Here is a 7,204-nt window from a genome sequence, read left to right on the forward strand (position 1 = left end):
TCAAAGTTAAGAAATAGAATGTCACTGCACACTCTCCACTCCATACTCCTGGTTCGGTATGGACTGAAGTTGGCTGGTGATACCTATTACCATTATAAACTACCAAGTGAAGTTCTACAGCAGTTTGGCACCACAGCAGCATACACCTTTTTGGGATAGGGGGCAGCATTTTCACTTTTGGATGAATAGCGTGCCCAGAGTGAACTGCCTCCTACTCTGTCCCAGATGCTAATATATGCATATTATTATTAGTATTGGATAGAAAACACTCTGAAGTTTCTAAAACTGTTTGAATGATGTCTGCGAGTATAACAGAACTCGCATGGCAGGCGAAAACCTGAGAAAAATCCAACCAGGAAGTGGGAAATCTGAGGTTTGTAGTTTTTCAAAGCTTGGCCTACCGAATACACAGTGTCTATGGGGTCAAGTTGCACTTCCTAAGGCTTCCACTAGTCAACTGTCTTTAGAAACCTGTTTCAGGCTTCTGCTATAAAGGAGGGGGGAATGGGAGCTGAATGAGTCATGGGTCTGGCAGAGTGTCTCAGGCTCGTGACGCGCGGTCCAGACAGAGTTAGCTCTCGTTCCAGTGCTTTTCTTCAGACAATGGAATTCTCCGGTTGGAACCTTATTGATGATTTATGTTAAAAACATCCTAAAGATTGATTTCATACATCGTTTGACTTGTTTTTACGACCTGTAACGGAACCTTTCAAGTTTTTGTCTGGACGTAGTGCTCACGCCTTATGAAGATGGATTACTTGGCTGAACATGCTAACAACAAGTGGCTATTTGGACATGAATTATGGACTTTATGGAACTTTATGGAACAAATCAGTAATTTATTGTCAAACTGGGATTCCTGGGAGTGCATTCTGATGAAGATCATCAAAGGTAGGTGAATATTTATAATGTTATTTCTAACTTCTGCTGAATCCAACACGGCAGATATTTCTTTGGCTGGATTGGGCTGTGAGCGCCGTACTCAGATTATGCTTTTTCCATAAAGTTTTTTTTTAAAACCTGACACAGCGGTTGCATTAAGGCCACTCCATTCTCTACTGCTGGTTCCAGCTCCGTGACATTGCAGTTGGACATTGAAGATGAAGAGGATTTCCTTGCCAATCTATGATTCATCATATTTACAGTACGTATGCAAGGAGTGGACTTTCTGGAACTGGCGGAGACACACAGCTGATGGTGGCAGTGTGTACTGCAGTGTGTGCGAGAACAGTGGCAAAATCTGGAGTAAACCATTGAGCAGCTAGCCAGCCAAGCAGCACAACAACCTGGAGAGAGATGCCTAGCGCATACATCATTATTTGAGTTAAGTTGCTAGTTCAATAAGATAGCATACATACCTTGTTATTAGCCTGTACCTATAATTGTTGATCAGTTAGGTAGCATGTTAACTAACTACCAATACACTGCTTAAAACTATAATTGTTCAGAATGTGTAGGGTTACTAAAGAAAAGAAAATGTAATTGTTCAATAATTCAATGTGTTGTGTTTAAAAATGTGATCATATAAAATGTGTTGTGTTTATATTACTTTTACAAATAAAAATATATGATAATAAACAAACAAATCTAAACTAACAAATGTCAAATCATATTTTTCGTCGAGATGGCCAGTCAATTTGAGTAACGTTATTGTGTATTCTACGTACTGACGTCATCACACAATGACATCACAACGTAATTTACAGTGCCTTGCGAAAGTATTCGGCCCTCTTGAACTTTGCGACCTTTTGCCACATTTCAGGCTTCAAACATAAAGATATAAAACTGTATTTTTTTGTGAAGAATCAACAACAAGTGGGACACAATCATGAAGTGGAACGACATTTATTGGATATTTCAAACTTTTTTAACAAATCAAAAACTGAAAAATTGGGCGTGCAAAATTATTCAGCCCCCTTAAGTTAATACTTTGTAGCGCCACCTTTTGCTGCGATTACAGCTGTAAGTCGCTTGGGGTATGTCTCTATCAGTTTTGCACATCGAGAGACTGAAATTTTTTCCCATTCCTCCTTGCAAAACAGCTCGAGCTCAGTGAGGTTGGATAGAGAGCATTTGTGAACAGCAGTTTTCAGTTCTTTCCACAGATTCTCGATTGGATTCAGGTCTGGACTTTGACTTGGCCATTCTAACACCTGGATATGTTTATTTTTGAACCATTCCATTGTAGATTTTGCTTTATGTTTTGGATATTTGTCTTGTTGGAAGACAAATCTCCGTCCCAGTCTCAGGTCTTTTGCAGACTCCATCAGGTTCTTACAGAATGGTCCTGTATTTGGCTCCATCCATCTTCCCATCAATTTTAACCATCTTCCCTGTCCCTGCTGAAGAAAAGCAGGCCCAAACCATGATGCTGCCACCACCATGTTTGACAGTTGGGATGGTGTGTTCAGGGTGATGAGCTGTGTTGCTTTTACGCCAAACATAACGTTTTGCATTGTTGCCAAAAAGTTCAATTTTGGTTTCATCTGACCAGAGCACCTTCTTCCACATGTTTGGTGTGTCTCCCAGGTGGCTTGTGGCAAACTTTAAACAACACTTTTTATGGATATCTTTAAGAAATGGCTTTCTTCTTGCCACTCTTCCATAAAGGCCAGATTTGTGCAATATACTGATTGTTGATTGTTGTCCTATGGACAGAGTCTCCCACCTCAGCTGTAGATCTCTGCAGTTCATCCAGAGTGATCATGGGCCTCTTGGCTGCATCTCTGATCAGTCTTCTCCTTGTATGAGCTGAAAGTTTAGAGGGACGGCCAGGTTTTGGTAGATTTGCAGTGGTCTGATACTCCTTCCATTTCAATATTATCGCTTGCACAGTGCTCCTTGGGATGTTTAAAGCTTGGGAAATCTTTTTGTATCCAAATCCGGCTTTAAACTTCTTCAGAACAGTATCTCGGACCTGCCTGGTGTGTTCCTTGTTCTTCATGACGCTCTCTGCTCTTTTAACGGACCTCTGAGACTATCACAGTGCAGGTGCATTTATACGGAGACTTGATTACACACAGGTGGATTGTATTTATCATCATTAGTCATTTAGGTCAACATTGGATCATTCAGAGATCCTCACTGAACTTCTGGAGAGAGTTTGCTGCACTGAAAGTAAAGGGGCTGAATAATTTTGCACGCCCAATTTTTCAGTTTTTGATTTGTTAAAAAAGTTTGAAATATCCAATAAATGTCGTTCCACTTCATGATTGTGTCCCACTTGTTGTTGATTCTTCACAAAAAAATACAGTTTTATATCTTTATGTTTGAAGCCTGAAATGTGGCAAAAGGTCGCAAAGTTCAAGGGGGCCGAATACTTTCGCAAGGCACTGTATATACATTAAAACGTTATACTTTAAATGTAAATGTTTAATAGCATTCTTTTTCATAACAAACTCTCGCAAACCGTTTGACTTGAAAAATAATAATTTTTTAGAGAGCCGTTTGGGAACCGAAAGAACCGGCTCTTTTTGGTGAGCTAAGCCAAATGAGCCAGCTCACTGAAAAGAGCCGGAATGCCCATCATTGCTACCCTGTCACAATAACTCCTCCTTGGCATTTTAATTAATTGTCATCTCAAACAACACTGTATTCAAAGAACCCACTCTATTCTAACTATAAAATTAGAATAGTCATTATTCTTCCACGATTCCGACAGTTTTGCTCTAATTCGCAAGTCAAATCGCAATTGCAACATTTGGTTAAAAATAAGTCCTAGATTATTTGCCCATATCGTGCAGGCCTATGAGGCAGTGTGAAAATTCTCATTTGAGCATTGGTGTGAAGTGCTTAAGTAAAAATACTTTCAAGTACTACTTAAGTCATTTTTTTTTGGTATCTGTACTTTGCTATTTTTATTTTTGATAACTTTTACTTCACTACATTCCTAAAGAAAATACTGTACTTTTTACCCCATACATTTTCCCTTGGCACCTAAAATTACTCATTACATTTGGAATACTTAGCAGGACAGGAAAATGGTCCCATTCACGCACTTGTCAAGAGATCATCCCTGGTCATCTTCTATCTCTGATCTGGAGGACTCACTAAACACAAATGCTTTGTTTGTAAATTATGTCTGAGTGTTGGAGTGTGCCCCTGGCTATCTGTAATAAAAAAATAAAAAAAATTAAAAAATGGTGCCATCTGGTTTGCTAAGGAATTTGAAATGATTTATACTTTTACTTTTACTTTTGATGCTGAAGTACATTTTATCAATTACGTTTACTAGAGTCATTCTCTATTAACGTATCTTTACTTTTACTCAAAATGACAATTGGGTATTTTTTCCACCACTGCAATTGAGTGCAGGAAATGTAGAAATTCTAAAAGTGCTGAAATTGGTTTTTGTTGAAGTTGAATTGAACAGTATAAAACCATCAGAATTGAGAAAGACTCATTGAAATCACTCAGATTGTATGTGTTGCCACCCTAGGATCACTCACTAGTCATAAAGCAAATGTACAACATTTATTATTCAAAAACTAAAAATACCATCAAATAGCATCAAATACCATCAAATACCGTCAAATACCATCAATTCTTTTTTAAATACAGTGATATAATATTTTGGCCATATTGCCCTGCCCTAGGTCCAGGGTGCCTGGAATGAAGGTGAGTCATGATGTGAGCCATGACCAACCTTTTGAAAGTATTTCATGGCTATAGATGTCAGTGCTACGGGGTGATAGTCATTTAGGCAGGTTACCTTGGCGTTCTTGCGTACGGGGACTATGGTGGTCTGCTTGAAACAAGTTTGCATTACAGACTGGGTCAGGGATAGGTTGAAAATGTCAGTCAAGACACCCACCAGCTGGTCAGCACTTGCTCTGAGTATGTGTACTGGTATTTCGTCTGGCCATGCGGCCTTGCATGTTTTACTCACATCGGCTACGGAGATCGAGATCACACAGGATATTGTCAGAGAGAGGATTTACGGTCTGTGTTTTCTCATAATGTACAGAATAGAGAAACTGTTTTCTCAGAATCAAAAACATGACTAGAAAACAGAAGTGATAAAGGTTAGCATGTAGAAACTAAACCCCCCTGAAAGGAAGTAAAAGCACAATGGTGTGAAACTAACTCTTATAAGCATTTTGGTGTATGACTCTGCATGCAGCAGTGCTGTTGGGGTGCGGAGTGGATAGATCTAGGGACAGTTTGGGCCCCTTGAGGGGAGACCGCTCAAAGAGCGGTAGGTGGGTTAGATCAGGTGGGTTAGATCAAACCCAGGCTGATTTTTACTTGTTCAAATGCATCAGGTACAGTTTTAATGCATTCGGGCCCAACTATGTGGACTTAGAGAGAGCGTCATCATCCCAAGTAGCAACTCTCAAATTGCCTTGAATGGAAATGCACAGAGCTGTGGTCATGTTCTTTGTCCTGAGATTAAGGGCCAGAGAGGGCATGACTACCCAAACAGGCTTGATGAGACCCATTTTATGCATAATGGACACACTGCTTCCCTAATATAGGAAACATTTTATTTCATTTATTCCACAACCTCGAATTGATATTGTGTCCTGTGGATATCTATGACGAGTGCCAGTTGATGTAGACTCTCCTTTTGAATCACAGCGATCCTTCTGCGTACTTCTGCAGTATTGAGATGGACAGTCATGGAACAGACAGATATATTTCTGTCAGCTCCTTTCTAAATGAATTATTCTAGTGATTGAGAAAGAAACTGGGTGTGCATTGTTCATGACTAACACTTGCTAAAACAATTTCACATATTTCACAGGAGTTAAACATTGAGACATACTGCAAATATGTATATTTCCATTTGAAACCCTATGTTATGTTACAGTGGTAAAGTAAGACAAGTGAAACACACGCACCTGATCAGATCAATCTGAGGAAATAAATATCTCTGCAATAAGTATCTACAGTTGAATTCAGATGTTTACATACTCCTTAGCCAAATACATTTAAACTCAGTATTCCACAATTCCTGACATTTAATCCTAGTAAAAAGTCTCTATTTTAGGTCAGTTAGGGTCACCACTTTATTTTAAGAATGTGAAATGTCAGAATAATAGTAGAGTGAATGATTTATTTCAGCTTTTATTTTTTTCATCACATTCCCAGTGGGTCAAAAGATTACAAACTCAATTAGTATTTGGTAGCATTGCCTTTAAATAGTTTAACTTGGGTCAAAAGTTTCAGGAAGCCTTCCACAATAAGTTGAGTGAATTTTGGCCCATTTCTCCTGACAGAGCTGGTTTAACCGAGTCAGGTTTCTAAGCCTCCTTGCTCGCACATGCTTTTTCAGTTCTCCCCACAAATATTCTATAGGATTGAGGTCAGGGTGATGGCCACTCCAATACCTAACTTTGTTGTCCTTAAGCCATTTTGCCACAACTTTGGAAGTATGCTTGGGGTCATTGTCCATTTGGAAGACCCATTTGTGACCAAGCTTTAACTTCCTGACTGATGTCTTGAGATGTTGCTTCAATATATCCACATAATTTCTCCTCCTCATGATGCCATCTATTTTGTGAAGTGGACCAGTCCCTCCTGCAGCAAAGCACCCCCACAACATGATGCTGCCACCCCCGTGCTTCACGGTTGGGATGGTGTTCTTCGGCTTGCCAGCCTCCCCCTTTGTCCTTCGAACATAATGATGGTCATTATGGCCAAACAGTTCTATTTTTGTTTCATCAGACTCAAGGACATTTCTCCAAAAAGTATGATCTTTGTCTCCATGGGCATTTGCATACCGTAGTCTGGCTTTTTTATGGCGGTTTTGGAGCAGTGGCTTCTTTTTTGCTGAGCGGACCCTCAGGTTATGTCGATATAGGACTCGGTTTACTGTGGATATAGATACTTTTGTACCTGTTTCCTCCAGCATCTTCACAAGGTCCTTTGCTGTTGTTCTGGGATTGATTTGCACTTTTCGCACCAAAGTACATTAATCTCTAGGAGACAGAACACCTTTCCTTCCTGAGCGGTATGGCGGCTGCGTGGTCCCATGGTGTTTATACTGTACTTGCGTACTATTGTTTGTACAGATGAACGTGGTACCTTCAGGCATTTGAAAATTGCTCCCAAGGATGAACCAGGCTTGTGGAGGTCTATAATTGTTTTTCTGAGGTCTTGGCTGATTTTTTTTGACTTTCCCATGATGTCAAGCAAAGAAGCACTGAGTTTGAAGGTAGGCATTGAAATACATCCACATGTACACCTCCAATTGACTGAA

The 7,204-nt window shown here is 39.8% G+C and overlaps 1 long non-coding RNA gene across 1 annotated transcript; it reads left to right on the plus strand.

Annotated features, from left to right (window-relative positions):
- Nucleotides 1-535: 535 nt before the first annotated feature.
- On the plus strand, nt 536-1,600 carry LOC149971217 (uncharacterized). Its single transcript, XR_016492436.1, has 2 exons — nt 536-891; nt 1,072-1,600. It is a non-coding gene; the product is annotated as an uncharacterized LOC149971217 (long non-coding RNA).
- Nucleotides 1,601-7,204: the final 5,604 nt, after the last annotated feature.

The sequence above is a fragment of the Oncorhynchus mykiss genome, chromosome 27 (genome assembly GCF_057628025.1).
Source record: "Oncorhynchus mykiss isolate SJ-2025 chromosome 27, ASM5762802v1, whole genome shotgun sequence".
Classification (NCBI taxonomy): Eukaryota; Metazoa; Chordata; class Actinopteri; order Salmoniformes; family Salmonidae; genus Oncorhynchus; species Oncorhynchus mykiss.